Consider the following 16,638-nt stretch of genomic DNA (forward strand, 5'->3'; position numbering starts at 1 on the left):
TGAAAGTTGTAGGTATTAATGAGGTTGAAGTGCCTACAAAATTTCAGGGCATTTGGAGTAGTATAGAGTGAGTTATGCCGTTTTTACTGTTGCTGTTTTTGGTGAACAGAATGTCCGAACTGCAATAGTAATCGTTTGTTTTCACTGGAATTGGTTTGGATTTTGTTGTTGGTGTCTTCTGATGAAATGTAGCTGGACGTTTTATCTAACTTATGCCTTTGGAATTTCGGCATTCGGACTTGTATGGACTGAGATATACCGATTACAGTTTTATGTGATTTGCAAACCTGTTTTGGTAATTCTGGATTTGTATTTTGCATATTTGACCTAGTTGTGCTAGGATTTGGACTGAGTGGCCTTCTACATTGTTGTACTCCTATTTCTTAGCTTCGAAACGGTGGGTCTTACACCCCCATCCGATAACCGTAGTGAATTTGGTGCCATTACCGCATATTGAGGTCAAATACGGTTTGTGATTCTGGTACGTTTTTGGAAAGTTTATGGCTGGAACTTTGGCTTCACATTTGACTGAGTTACAAGCTGTTTGGACTTCCGACCAAAACACCAAACTTATAGCCCTATATCAGAGCTTTCTAACGCCCTTGGAATTTCATGAATCGGATTTATAAAACCTGAGATATAGCCGAGCAAACAAGGCTTGCCCGTGAAAATGACCAGAAATCTGTTTTGGTCCTGATGACCAATTTCCGTTCCGAATTTGGGTTGCCGACCTTCATGAAAGTTGTTCCATTTGGAATGAACTATCTAACTGCCAATTTTCAGCTCTTTTGACCATGTGTAGCATAGAAAACAGTTTGCACTCAAAACTGACCATTTGTGCATTTGCCAGATTTCGTAAGTGATTGTGTTTGGTTCATTTGGGACTAAAGCCTCCAGTTTCAGTTCTGGATGTCTTCATAACAGTTGTTGTTCATCCTTTAAGCTTCGATATGGCGTCTCATATGCCTTAATCCGATATTCGTAGCTCAACTTATGAGTAAACTAGAAACGAGTGTCAAATCTGCCGTTTCCGCTAACGGCCGTCTCCGTTTCCGTTCGTCATATTTATGTGCGCGCGTGCCGTTTTTGCCGTTTTGCTTGTTTTAGGCACGATAGTAGCCGTTTGCGATATTATGTGACACAATCTTCTATTTCAGACGGTGGTGAGCTGGGCGGAACTGGTGGGGCCCACTACTAGCTGTTCATTTCGATCCGACTTCGTACTTTTGCTATTTCAGTTTCTGAGTAAGTATTCAGGCCGGTTTGGTGTGTTTTCTTTGCTATGTGTTTGAGATATGTGAAAAGGGCACTTAGGCGAGGGTGTACTTTATCGCACTCGACCTAAACCCTAATTTGAATGTATAATTGTACTTGGCATCTGTATATGAACCTTTTGGAACCAAAACCCTTGAGCTTGTGGCTCGGGGCGACTTTCGAATAAAGTTTGTGAAGTTTGCAAAGTTTGTGATTTTGAATAATTTTGTGAAGTTTGTGAGTTTGGGGCGAACTCTTGACCTGGTTGGACTATTCGAGCCGGTTAGGGCTTGGTCGAAGGCAGTCCAACTTAGTCTGAGGTCACCAAGTTTGTGGGTTCATGTTATGAACCAATTTTGTGAATCCGGTTCACCGAGAAGGTGACCAAGTTTGTGGGTTCATGTTATGAACCAATTTTGTGAATCCGGTTCACCGAGAAGGTGACCAAGTTTGTGGGTTCATGTTATGAACCAATTTTGTGAATCCGGTTCACCGAGAAGGTGACCAAGTTTGTGACCCGAGCTTGTGACTCAAGCTCAAGTTTGTGATTTCGTTCGCTCGGGCAAGTTTGTGAGGTGACTGGCCAGTGAGGGTGATAAGGTGTCGGTGGGTGTACAAGTGAAGTTCTACGGACTATTTTTGTGGTCGACGGAGTGTCGGCAGGAGATCATACATGGCACATGAATTGGCTTTGGAGCCACCCGTATCCTTATTATGTGATGTTACTTTTCTGCTTTTGCTTTACTCTTATTGTGTAACTGTTATGTGAAATTTATGCTTTCGCCCCTGTTTACTTACTAAGCATATAGCTTACCCCATTCCTTTTGTTTTCCTTAGCAGGGGTCGACGCGGGGACTTTTGGCTCGTATACTAGTATAGTTAGATTGGCTTGTAATAGTTGAATAGTTAGAATGTTTGTTTTTGTTTTGGTGGTTTGTATAAGGACCTTTCTTAGGGTCTATCTTCTGCTGGTTGTGATTGTAGTATATTAGAGTGGTTTGACTCGAGACTTTTGAAGATGTGAATATAACTTTTGGGATTGTATACATTGTATTTAGTGCTCTTTCGAACTTTAAGTTTTGAGTCCTGGCGCGAGCTAGGCAGGCGGCCCGCCGATACCCTTGGGTTCGCCCTTGGGAGAAGTGGGGTCGTCACATGAGATAGAAATGTATATAAGTTTCGCTTTACGTTTTGGATTGTTATTTCGTTTGATCTTGTGGTTTTATTTCGGATTTGATTGAGGTTCGACTGAGTCCCGGCGAGAGCTGGACAGGCGGTCCGTCGAACCCTCTGGTTCGCCTTAGGAGGAGGTGGGGCTGTCACAGGTGGTATCAAAGCCAGGTTCGCGTGGTCTCTGCGCGGAGTGAGCCTGGGCTGAGTGGTGAATAGGTATGAAGGATTAAGTGCTCGTTCGAGCATAAGCTATGAATTGTGAATTGTTATAGGCCTTCAATGTTCTTATGACATCTGAGGACCATAGATAGGTACGTCAGGTGGGAATTTCGATTGTAGATAGTTTACTCTTGGGACTGGCCAGCTCGAGATGTGAATTATCCTATTTCAAATTCTCGTGCCCGAGTACTCTAGAGTTGAGGAGATGCTAGCTACTAGGTACTTGAGACTTGCATTTTGGGAACATGAACAGGCTTTGTCTGGCTAGAATGAGCACAAAAGGTCAATGGATATCTAGTTTGGATAGTAAGTGACGTGAGAGACCGGACATTAGGACGATATCGCCTTTTCTTTTGATTTGACCTTTATTTTTGTTACACATGACGTTAGTTGGTGTATTTGTGCATATGATTATCTGTCTAATTTGATATGTCTTTGTGTATTTGATCATCTGTCTTCTTGATATATGGTGCGTTATGTGTGTATATGTTTAATTGTGTATTTGGTATGCTGGACTTTGTTACTTTAGTCAATTTACTGTGTTTATTCACTAAATTACCTTTTTGGGGGGGGGAAAGAAAAGAAAAGAGAGAGGGAAAACATATATATGGATGGGAGACGTAGTCGTGGACGTGAACGTGGCCGTGGAAACATATATATGGGGAGATTTTTCAAAAAAGCCAACAAGTGGCTTCTTCCTTGACTTGTGGCTACTGTGGAAAGGCCAATCACACTGAGAGTGATTGTTGGAGGAAAGGCTGGAAGTGTTTGATTTGAGGAAGTGGTGACCACTAGGTTAGCAACTGTCCGAGGAAATAGTCACGTGAAAGTAGTACCCAGCAACTGGAGGGCACTAAATCAAAACAAGCTAATGAAAGAGGGAACCGAACAAAAGTACCGGCAAGGGTATATGCTGTGGACAACCAACAAACTCCTGAGCCATCTGAAGGTAAAAATTTCGAGGGCGAAATTCTTTTAAGGGGGAGAGGGTGTGAGAACCCGTACATTTTCTTATTTTGTAGGTTTTATGTTAATTAATTGCATGTTATTCTGCATTTTTCTTTATTAGGAAAATTTTCGAGGTAATTTGTATGAGTAAATATAGTTTTTCGATGATTTTTCTAGTATTGGTTAGTTTTTGAGAAATTAAGAGCGTATACTAGACGTGGGACCCGCTAGTGCGGAAAGTTCGGAAAAATTCGGCCAGTTAGGTTAAGTTTTGGATACCGGGTTTATTTTAGCAGGTGTTAAGAGATAATTAGAGGTTACTTAGTTGTATTATTGTTGGATTAGCATTGGAGGGAAAAAAAGATAAGCTTTAGGACCAAAAGGAGACAAGTGTCACCATGCCATTTATTCTTGGATTTTGGCTAACTTTCCTACTTTACCATTTAATCGAAATTTGACCAAAAAATTCATCACATTTTGCTCCCCTTTGGCCGAACCTCTTGCTCAAGAAAAGAAAAAAATTCCTCCAACTTCCTACTCCATAATCTTTCTCCAATCTTCAAATCAAACCGATAAAACTTCAAATCACTCCATAAAATTCCTTTGCTAAGTGGTCTTGAGGTAGTTGGTGAAGTGGTTTGAGAAACAAAGGTGCTTAGTTGGCTCTTCTCTTGAGTTGCAAGGTGAGTAGCTAAGGAGTTCATTCTTTGGTCTTGCTAATGTCAAATTGGTAGCTTGTGTTAGTCAAAGAGGTGATTTGGTGAAAGATTGCATGACTTTTAGTTGAGATTGGTGACTTTTATATTTATTCTTGGATTTTTCTGTTTTTATATGTTTAATATTGATTGGCCATGGATGATGGTCGGGAATGATCTAGAATGAAGCTTGGGTGGTTAAATTGTGGCTATTTGCGGAAAATTTCCGCTTTGAAAGGAAATTTCGGACTTAGGGTTTCAATTAACCCCTTTTTGACCGGTACTGTTTCCCATAGTTAGAGGCCGAATTAGCCTTGGGTTAAATCATAAAAATTGTAGAGAATGATGTTTTATAGTAGCCTACAAAATTTCAGCCCAATCGGAGCAACGTAGCCTGTGAAAAGACCAAAATACTCCTGCTGCCCTGTTTCTATCCGAACATGCTAATCAGCTTCTGTAATTGGTTGTTTTGACCAGGAATACTACTGATTTGGTTGTCGATGTCTTCTTAAGACTTATATCCTTGTATCTTAGCTTTCAAATGGTTTTGGAATCACTTGAATTGGAGTTGTATGTGCTGAGATATGATTGAATGAATCAGGACTGGTAGTTTAACTGCGAACTGGAAAATCTGGGGTTGTTTCGATACATTTGACCTAGATACATTGCAAACTGGACTGAATGGTCTTCTTCAACATTGTAGCCCTTTCTCTTAGCTTCGAAAAGGTGTAAATTTCACCTCAATCCGACTAGTGTCGCTTCAGTTGTGTTAATTCCGCTAAGCAACAGCAAATCTGCCTTTTGTTTTCCAACCTAAACGTCATTTCCGCACATGTCCTAGCTTGATTTGGTAATCATATGACATTGAGCCTATTGAGTGGCTATTTATGTTGTGTGTAATGTTGGGATTGATTGAGAAAAAATAATGAAACCATAAATGGCTGGGAAATGGGTAAATACAAAGGGCGTGCTGCCCAAATTTTCGCTCGAGGGCTAAGTTTCTATTTGAACTCGTATATTTTTCGTTTGGCAAATACTATGACCGTTTTCCATCTTAAAACATGATCCTTCTTCAATTGGAAACTTCAAATGTGTACTTACTCTTACCCAAACAAAGAGGAGTGGTTTAGGGTTTTCCCGGGTATTTTGACCTCCTTTTTTTCAAGAATTTCATTAAGACCTTTAGTGTATAATATCTACTTGAATATGAGATGATTTTGAACCATATAAACGATTCCGAAAACAGTATTTCTTAGCCTATTTGTGACGCCCCGAAAAGTATGAAAGTGAGAACCCGAAAATTTTCTAATTTTCTAGTGTTTATTTTATTTAATCGTCCGCCTTTTCTACATTTTCTTTATTAGAAAAATTCCCCAGATAAAGTTTATGAGCAAAAATAGTTTTAAAATGATTTTTCTAGTATCGGTTAGTTTTTGAGAAATTAAGAGCGTATTTTGGACGTGGGACCCGCTAGTGCGGTAAATACATTATATTTTTGACAACTTGTTGGAATTTTGTATTAAGTGATATTATTTTACAAGGTGTTAAGATATTTGTATTGGAGAGACAAAAAGATAAGTTTTGAACCAAAAGGTGACAAGTGTCACCTTGTGATTTAATCTTGGACTTTGACCATTTGACTTTACCTTTACCTTTACCAAATAAATACCAAAAATTGACCAAAATAAGCTTCATTTTACAAGCTTCTTGGCCGGCCCTTATCAAGCAAGAAAGAAAGAAAAGCTCTCAATTTTCTAGTCTCCAATTTTGCCAAATCTTTCAATTAAACCGATTAATCTTCCAATTACTCCATAAAACCTCTTAGTTTGGTGGAGTTGAGCTTGGTTGTGAAGTTGTTTGGAAAGCTAAGGTGGCTAGTTGCTCTATCTCTTGTATTGCTAAGGTGAGTTGTGAAGGACCCCTCTCCTTCCTCTAATGATGTTCAATTCATGATTGGTGGTGGTATAAGATGCACTTTTATGGATTATATCTTGATTTTGGTTGAATTGGTGAAGTTTTATAATTATTGGGGATTTTTCTGTTTTCATATGGATATGATTATGGGGTCATGTATGATGATTGGAAATGATGTTTAATGACTCTAGGAGGTGGAAAAAGTGATTAATTGCAATCAATTTCTGTTTTGGAAGGAAAAGTGGAAAACTAGGTTTCAATGTTCTTCATTCTGTCCGAATTTATATCTCATATATAGAGGCCGAATTGGCCTTGGCTTAAAACATGAAAGTTGTAGGGAATGACATTTTAGAGGTGCCTACAAATTTTCAGGTCAATCGGAGTAGTGTGGAATGAGAAAAGTCGAAATTACTATTGCTGTTCTGGTTTTACCCGAAATTGAGAACTGCGCCTGTAATTGGTTGTTTTGGCTGGAATTTCTTCCGAATTGGTTGTTGAGGCCTTCTGATTACATTTATTCCTGTTTCTTAGCTTTCAGCTGGTTTTGGAATTTCTGGATTTGGACTTGTAGAGCCTGAGTTATGATGTTTCCGCTAGAATGCGTTTTGGTGAATCTGTTTTACGTTGTTGATGTAGTATCTTGCATTTTTGACCTGGTTACACTCGAAACTGGGTTGAGTGACCTTCTGTAATATTGTAGCCCTATCTCGTAGCTTCAAAACGGTGGGTCTTTCACCTTCATCCGACAGTCGTAGCGCCTTTGGTACCATTACCGCAAAATGACGTCAAAACCTGTTTTTCTGGTTTTGAGCTTAACTTTCATTTCCGGACTTTTCCCTAGCTTGACTTGTACTAGTACTACTTGGAGCTTGCTGAATGGCTATTGGATGAACTTATTGTTGTGTGTGTACCTTTGGGACTGGCTGAGGAAATAATGAAGCCATGATGGCTGGAAAAGTTAGCAAATTTAGGGGAAGTGCTGTCCGAACTTTTAAAGGACTTGTTTGCATTGAGTTTGTGATCTAAGACTTGGATTTGAGTAAGGCAATGATATATGATGGATGGTTTCTGAGCCATGGAGGTGAGTGACCTCAAACTATTTCTAAAGTTATTTATGAACCGTTTCCTGCATTATTTACTTTTGAACTGTTTCCAAAGTTATTTTTGAACTGTTGTCTTGCATTATTTACCTTTAAACTGTTTCCAAAGCTACTTTTGAACTGTTTTCTTGCATATCTCAATACAAAAATGAGTTTACTATGAATGGGCACTTAGGCGAGGGTGTACTTTATCGCACTCGATCTAAACCCCATTAGTTGCTATTAATACTTGGGAAATATGATTTTTATGATTTTTTATGATTCGTTATAGAGCATTCATGGCTTGTGAATTTAGCAGAGCATTTATTGCTTCAACCAGAGCATTTATTGCTTGAACCAGAGCATTTATTGCTTGAACCAGAGCATTTATTGCTTGAAAAATATTTTAGAGCATTTATTGCTCGTGACTTGGGCAAGAGAAGTGAGCTGTGTAGCTCAGGATCTTAAAGGTCAACCAGTGATCAAACTCGACAAAAGAGTTGGCTGGGGAGCCACCCGTATCCTTTTCATGAATGTTACTATCGCTTTCCATTGTAAATGTTTCTTGAATTATTGATACTACATCATGGATTTATGACATCATTGATTTATGACATCATTGAAATGAACTATTGTGAAACCGATTGATTGCTGATTTTTTTGGTTACTCGCTGAGCTTCTAGCTCACCCCAAAAATATTTTATTCCCCTCCACAGGGCTCAAGGCGAAGGAAGGCTTGTAGTACTTGTTCACGTGACTGGATGGCATATATCTTGTACAATTTGGATTTGGAATCATTTTATGTATAGTTGGGAATTATTTCCGCTTCGCTTTTGATATGTAATTATTGGAGACTTGGATGTATATTTGTGGACCATGTGATGTATATTTGAGATTTATATTGTAATCTGTTTGAGGAATATAGCGAACGACTGAGTCCCGGCGAGAGCCGGGCAGGCGACCCGCCGAACCCTCTGGTTCGCCTTGGGGGGAGGTGGGGCCGTCACACTATCTAGTTGGATTCCGACTTGTCTTTAGTTTGGTTTTATGTTTGGTCTACGAAACCCTAATTATTCTTGTCCACGGGTCCAAATGTCCTCGTTTCACTACAAAGTCTTTTTATACGTTCTACTCATCAATTGTTGAGTTTTTTTTATTTCACCTAATTGTTTGTGCTAGATGAGCTGTAATATTCTTTCTCGTTTAATCTTAGGTTTTCTCGGTGACTAAGGATAATATCCGGAAGAATATTTTGCACGTTGTTTTGCGTACATAGGTGAATGTTCCTTGTTTGTTATATTCTCCTTGACTTCATGACTTGTTGTTATTGTTTGATAATGTGTTAAGTGTTTCCAATGATTTCCAAAATGAATTTTCTAGGCGAGCGTGTACTTTATCGCGCTCGACCTAAATGAAACGTGAAATTTTCAACGATTTAATGATTGATACATTAGTTGTGCATGATGTAAGCCTTTTGGCTGAACTGGGCCCTGCCCTTCGTTACCGATCGACTCGAGCCAGAAGCGGACTCGGTCGGGCGATATGGTGACCCTGGGTGTGAATGTTGGTATACTCGAGTATTACCTTGTAGGTTGGTGGAGCCTGGCCAACGTCCAGGAGGGGGTGAATGAAATGAACGATCGAACGAGGGTTTTACTTACAAAAATGCATTTTCAAATGATTGGAGGAATAAAGGGAATGACAGGAGAATGAACGAACGAACGAATGAACAAATGGCTCCCTGTGAGCCCGTATCCTTTTAATGTATGTGTTATTATCGCTTTCCATTGTAAATGTTTCTTGAATTATTGATTAACGATGGTTAATGTATTGGCTTTGTTGTTGAATATGTGTTCAGAACCTCACTGAGCTTTTAGCTCACCCCTTTAGTTTTGTTTTCCTTAACAGGGGGATGCGAGCAAGGACGAGAGCCCAGTGTAGGTTAGCCTAGTCTAGTTTTTTTGTTTTCTAATGGTTCTCGCCCTAGTGCTTGGCACGGCCTGGATGTATGACGAATTGAGAACCTTTTTATATTCGATATTTGTACTTCCTTTTGAGATAGAAATGTATATAAGTTTCGCTTTACGTTTTGGATTGTTATTTCGTTTGATCTTGTGGTTTTATTTCGGATTTGATTGAGGTTCGACTGAGTCCCGGCGAGAGCTGGGCAGGCGGTCCACCGAACTCTCTGGTTCGCCTTAGGAGGAGGTGGGGCTGTCACAGGTGGTATCAGAGCCAGGTTCGCGTGGTCTCTGCGCGGAGTGAGCCTGGGCTGAGTGGTGAATAGGTATGAAGGATTAAGTGCTCGTTCGAGAATAAGCTATGAATTGTGAATTGTTATAGGCCTTCAATGTTCTTATGACATCTGAGGACCATAGATAGGTACGTCAGGTGGGAATTTCGATTGTAGATAGTTTACTCTTGGGACTGGCCAGCTCGAGATGTGAATTATCCTATTTCGAATTCTCACTACAAGAAAATTGGTCATCAGTGACAACTTTTCTCTGTGACGAAAAAAAGTTGTCACAAAAGTGGATCCTTTATTGACGACTTTCTAACTCGTCACAAACCTCTAATGGGAGCCAACTCATTTGTGACGACTTTTCTAAGTCGTCACTCGTAAATTCCCGCCAAGATTTAGCAAGAGCGCGGGAGTGTTTAGAACACACAATAGTGACGACATTAAGAACATCATCACTATTGCTTGGCCTATTTACGGATGACTTTTTGTTGTCGTCACTGATCACTAAAAAAAAAAGTTATTAGTGACAACATTTTGTAGTGATGACAATAGGTCGTCACAAAAGGAGCTTCTTTAGTCGCGACACCTAAAGTTGTCACAATTGCATCAAAGCAACTAAATGTTTAGTGACGACCCGTTATTTTCGTCACAAACTACACTGCAAGAAATATGGTCATTAGTGACAACATTTTTTAGTGACGACAAGGAAAGTTGTCATAATCGCTCAAAGCAACTAAGTCTTCAGTGACGACCTTGAAAAAGTTGTCACTAAAATGCTCTATATAGTGACAACTTCTAATATCGTCACTGTCACTCTACCGATTCGGATTTAGTGACAAGAATTGATCGTCACTGTTTAAAGTACTTATTTCTAAGTCACTTTCATTAATTCTACTGTGCCACCCTAACTTTTGCGATTTAGCCCCAAATGTTGTAAAAAATTCCATTAATTCCATTATGATACCTTAACTTTTACAATTTAGCCCCATATGTAGTACACCGATTTCTTTAATTCTATTATTACTCCCTAACTTTTGTAATTTAGCCCCATATGTAATTCACCAATTTCATTAATTCTACTATGGCACTCTAACTTTTGCAATTTAACCCCCATATGTAATACACCAATTTTATTATTTCTATTATGGCACCCTAACTTTTACAATTTAGCCCCTATTTTTTTATTAGGAAATTGCGAATGGTATCTTGATAAACTATGCATAAATATTTTATAATTTTCTCAAACTTAAGTAATAATTTGTTATAAACTCTAAAGATATATCTTTCATTACAATAGTTATAAGGCAGACAGGTCTTTTTATCAATGGAATAAGAAATTTATGCCAGATTTATCCTTTGTACTACATGCCAAGTAGTATTAGCAAAGGAATAACAAAGTACTACAAAGTAATTAACAAAATAGCCTTCAGGGAGTGTAGTTTATGGGCAAATGAGCATTATCTATTCAAAGTACCAACTTTTTATGGGCATTTTACTCTCAAACATATAATTTATGATAAATTTATAAATGTTTGTAAGTAAAATTCAAAAAGTGTTACACTGATTTCTTACAAAACGAAAACTGGCAGGTTATCTTTTCAACATAAATTAAATTTTTTTAAAAAAAGAAATGGCCCATAAAATACCAACTCTTTGTGGGTTTCCTCCATTACATGAACAAATATTCTGCTCTTTATGGGCATTTCACTCCGAATCATTTAATTTATGTTAAATACATAAATGTTTGTAAGTAAAATTCAAAAAGTGTTGCACTAATATTTTTATGGAAGGGAAACTGGTAGGTTTTGTATTTAACATAAATTAAATATGTGAAAGGAAAAAAAAAAAGAAATTACCCATAAATCTATGTCTTGCAAATATATACTAGTAAAATAGTTTCAAACAAAATTAAACATTAAAATAAACTGTAATTTATACACATTAAAATATTTGTAATTTATACACATTTTGCAACTACTACTTTGTGTTTTCTCTGTAATGAATTTTTTAACTATTGAGAACTTAAGTTTTGTCTTGCAAATCTATACTAGTACAATAGTTTTAAACAAAATTAAACATTAAAATAAATGTTTCAAAAAGAACAAAAGTACATTTATCACTTGCGGTAATGTAACAAAATTTTCTCAACCATTATCAATATTTTCACAAAAGTATTAAAAACTAGCAATTGACAATATTAAAAACTAGCAATTTAATTAATGACGACTTTTCTTGTCATTATAATCTTGAATAAATTAGTGATAACATTATGTCATCACTAAATTTTCTTTGATTTTGACTTAACAATAATGTCTTATTAATAGCATTTGATTATTTTTAATGAAAGTCTATTATAACCATAGAATTTGACTTTCGTTATTTTCAATTAATGATGTACTTTAGTGCTGCAATTATAAAAAATTGCAGGGCTAAAATATTTGCAAATTATAAAAGTATATTTTCACTTATATGTAATTAACAAATTTTGCCACCTATATTGATGAAAATTTGTGTTTTTGTACTAAAAAATAAAGAATAATACTATAGCAATAAAATCTATGCTTCAAACCAAATTAAAAATAAAAAAAAGCATTGTGTTTTTGTAATCATTATGTGTTCTCTAATGATTTTTAACTGTTATATACTTATGAGCCTCCTTGTTAATTTAATTTTCTTGTATATGTAATAACTTCATTAGAATAAAAATAATTGAATAAATAAATAATTCATTAGTGTAAATAAACTTGTGACTACTTAACTTAGAATGATTATCAGTTAATTTGATATGAAAATTTGTGCCCAAGTTTTTTGGATATTGTTTGAGTTATGGGCGAAATCATCTCCACTAGAATTATTTTAGTTGTGAATACCATTACTTCATTTTTTTATTGTGCAAGATAAAGGTTTTCAGCGGAGTTGGTGGTGGAAACGGGTTTGAGAGATTGAGTTTGGGGACGAAGGTGAAGGTTTTAATTAGCTATAGTGGTAGGAGTGGATCCCCTTCTTCATCCACCTCTTCCACCGAGATTAACCCATCTAACTCCACTTCCTTCAACCACCAAAACGGTGGTCCTGCTCCCCACCGCATCGCTGCCGGAGCAAATAACTCCGACTCGATGCACTCCTGGTGGGAGTCCATATCAAAAGCCCGCACTCGAATCCATCTCCTCTCCACTCTTCTCCCCGAAACCTCCTCAGTTCTCTCGTTCCTTGCAGACTCCAACCGCCCTGCCCGCTCCCTCCTCCTCTCTTCCGCCGCCTATTCTTCCATCTCATCTTCCCTCTCCTCCCCTTCATCCGGCTCCGACGACGACTCTCTTTGCCTGTGGCTATACGACACCTTCCTCTCCGCTGACTCCGAACTCCGCCTCGTTGTCCTCTGCTATATCCCTCTCCTCTCCTCCTTCTATCTATCCCGCATCCACTCCTCCTCCATCACATCCGCTATCTCCCCCTCCCCTAATCTCGCCGGCTTCGAAGCTGTCCTTCTTGTCCTCTACTCATCTGAAGTCAAGGCTCATTCGGGTATACCCGTGCTCATTTCAATCCCTGATCTCTCTCAACCTTCTCTTTATCACTCCTCTCGAAATCCCCATTCGAATAAATCGAACCCCATTAACAATAACCCCTCGTCCCGGCCTCTAGTCGGCGTTCTATCGCCTCCTCTCGAACCCCAGATGGCGGTGAAGTCTACTAAACGAGCTTCCATTGTAGGCATTGCCCTTGATTGTTATTATAAGCAGATCTCGCAAATGCCCAGTTGGTCAAAGCTTGATATTTGCAAATTTTTGGCAGATTGGGCAAGTCAGGATTGCCCTTGTAAATCTGATTTCGATGATTTTACTACCCAAAAACCTGATAATTTTACTGAAAGTAGCCATGGGCTTTCGGTTGACTCGAGGGGTCACAATGAGATTGAGGATGTTGTGGAAGAAATTCGGCATTTGCGAAGTGAGGGGAGGGATGACGAGTTGAGGTCACAGGGGGTGAGAATTCCGCTGCCATGGGAGTTATTACAGCCGGCATTGAGGATTTTGGGCACTGCTTGCTAGGGCATTTGATTACAGAGGATGTGAAAGCAGCAACTTCAGTGGCAATAAGGAGCTTGTATGCTGGGCCTCCCATGACCTGAACCCGCAGGCCATTTTGGCGACTAGCAGTCTGATTTAGCTAGATAACAGGGCACACGAGGCTGTTGCTGCAGCTGCAGCTGCCAGTGCTACCTCCAATGCTAATACACCCAGTAAGGCTAAAAAGCCTGAGATCCTTTTGGTTTCTAAGTGATATCAAAAGTGAATGAGATAATTTGCTTTAATTCTTGAATGTGAGTTTGTATGTGGAATTATGTAGGTATAGGTGTAGATTATACGCGAGTAATGAGTAGCTTATTTTGAACTTGGAACTCAGCCTGAAAGTTGTGTATCATTATTACTGTGATATGAATAGGTGTTCCAATTGCTTATATTTGGACTTAAAAAAAATATAAATAAATAAATCGAATGAATATGTAAGTTTTGATGATTATGTAGTGCTCTTGGAATATGTAGTTGTAACGTAATTAGGTACAAGTATAGATTAGTATCAAAATTAAAAGAAGAAAACATATGTTTTATATGCAAACATTTTCTTATAAGAACTACAGCTACCATTTTATTCATTGTCTTCGAGCTTATAATGCACATTATCATTTCGTAGGGACATCATTGGTTTGTTATTGTCTTGCAGCTCATTATGCTGATGCTATTGGTCCCTGCTATGGAATTCCCAATTATTGTGATGTTTGGGTAAGTATATACTCCTTTCTATCTATGTTAGACTTGTTTCAAATGGTTGGGTCTTGTCAACAAAGTTTTTGTAAAAGTGACAATTTTCACTTTGTTCTAGGAGACATTTGCATATAAACAAGCTACAAGTGGTCTCTGATTTGTGTTTGATTTTCCTGCCAATTAATGAATATGATAGGAGTAATTTTCTTTTCCTTCCATTTGGAAGTTTTTGCATCGTTTAGTTTGTGACGACCCCACCTCCCCCAAGGCGAACCAGAGGGTTCGACGGGCCGCCTGCCCGGCTCTCGCCGGGACTCAGTCGTTCTCTAAAGTCTTCAAATAAATTACAATATAAATCTCAAGTATACATCCTGTGAGGCCCCAGTTCGTTCTACGTTGAGATATTCATTATTTGGGCGGTAACGTTTGGTTTGGGAGTATTTCGAAAACCCTAAGTAGGGATTAAGATTTAAACCCTAAGTTCCGGTTAAGATTGAAAACCCGTTTTTTCTACATTTTCTTTATTAGAAAATTCCCCAGATAATTTTTATTGAGTAAATAGAGTTTTTAGATGATTGTTCTAGTATTAGTTAGTTTTTGAGAAATTAAGAACGTATATCGGATGTGGGACCCACTAGTGCGAAAAGTTCGGAAAAATTCGGCCAATAAGGTTAAGTTTCGGATACTGTGTAAAATTTATCGGGTGTTAAGAGATAAGTAGTGTGTGTGAAGTGATTGATGTGAGAGAGAAAAGAAAGATAAGAAGGCATTAATGGAGGTGACAAGTGTCACTTTCCTATTGGTTGGACTTTAAGAATTACTATTTACTTTCTTGACTTTTTTGACCAAAGGATTAAATATCAAAAAAATGCCCAAAATTCACCATTTTTCTCTTCCTTGTGGCCGGCTCTCTCCTTGCAAAGAAGAACGAAATTCCACCAACTTTCAAGCTTCCATAAGCTTCAATCTTCCATAAACAAAAGCTTAGACTAGATTTCACTCCATAAAATCCTATCTTCTAGTGCTAGTAAGGGTTGTAGTGAAGTTTGTTTGAAGAGCTAAGTGTCCAACACCTCTCTACATCTCTTGTTCTTAGGTAAGTGATGTTTTACTACTTCCTTATACTTAATGATGGTTATTTTGTGCTTAATGGTGGCATAAGTGTTAGAATATATGATTTATTTCTTGATTTGAAGAGTTTTGGTGAAGTTTTCCATTTTATGATGAATTTTCTGGTTTAAAATGAATGGGATGTTGTGGCCTTGTATGATGATTGGAAATGGACTATAATAACTCTAGTAGGTGTGAATTGTTGATAAATGCAATCAATTATGGATTTGGATGGAAAAATGGAAAGTTAGGGTTTATAAAATCCCAATTCTGTCCGGTTTTGGATCATAGGGTTAGAGGCCGAATTGGACTTTACTCAAAACATGAAAGTTGTAGGTATTGATTTGTATAAGGTGCCTGTAAAATTTCAGGGCATTTGGATTAGTGTAGAGTGAGTTATGACGAAATTACTGTAGCTGTTCTGCTTTGATCAGAATGCGAAAACTGCGTTGGTATTTGGCTGTTTTGACTGGAATTGGTTTGGATTTTGAAGTTGGTGTCTTCTGATGAAATGTAACTGGATGTCTTAGCTAACATATGCCTTTGGAATTTCGGCATTTGGACTTGTATGGACTGAGTTATATCGATTACAGTTTTCTACATTTTGCAAACCTGTTTTGGTGAATCTGGTTTAGTATTTGGCACATTTGACCTAGTTGTGCTAGGAACTGGATTGAGTGGCCTTCTCCAATATTGTAACCCTGTTTCTTAGCTTCGAAACGGTGGGTCTTACACCCCCATCCGATAACCGTAGTGAATTTGGTGCCATTACCGCATATTAAGGTCAAATACGGTTTGTGATCCTGTTTTGCAATTCTGGTATAGTGTCTTGCATTTTTGACCTTGTTACATTCAAAATTGGACAAAGTTTCCTTCTTCAACATTGTAGCCCCTTAAGTCCCGGATATCCCTGTAAATTTTCAGGTTAAACGGATTAGTATATCCTGAGATATAAACGAAATACTCAGACCTGTTTTGACCGTCAAATTCTGTTACGTTTTTGGACAGTTTATGACTGGAACTTTGGCTTCACATTTGACTGAGTTACAAGCTGTTTGGGCTTGCGACCAAAACACCAAACTTATAGCCTTATATCAGAGCTTTCTAACGCCCTTGGAATTTCATGAATCGGATTTATAAAACCTGAGATATAGCCAAGCAAATAAGGCCTGGCCGTGAAGATGACCATTTTCTGGTCAGATCTGTTTTGGTCTTGATGACCAATTTCCGTTCCGAAT

General features: G+C 38.1%; 1 pseudogene; it reads left to right on the plus strand.

Moving 5' to 3' along the window:
* Window positions 1-12,333: 12,333 nt before the first annotated feature.
* LOC113720717 (uncharacterized) lies at window positions 12,334-14,292 on the plus strand (annotated as a pseudogene).
* Window positions 14,293-16,638: the final 2,346 nt, after the last annotated feature.

Source organism: Coffea arabica, chromosome 8e, assembly GCF_036785885.1.
Source record: "Coffea arabica cultivar ET-39 chromosome 8e, Coffea Arabica ET-39 HiFi, whole genome shotgun sequence".
NCBI classification, from domain to species: domain Eukaryota; kingdom Viridiplantae; phylum Streptophyta; class Magnoliopsida; order Gentianales; family Rubiaceae; genus Coffea; species Coffea arabica.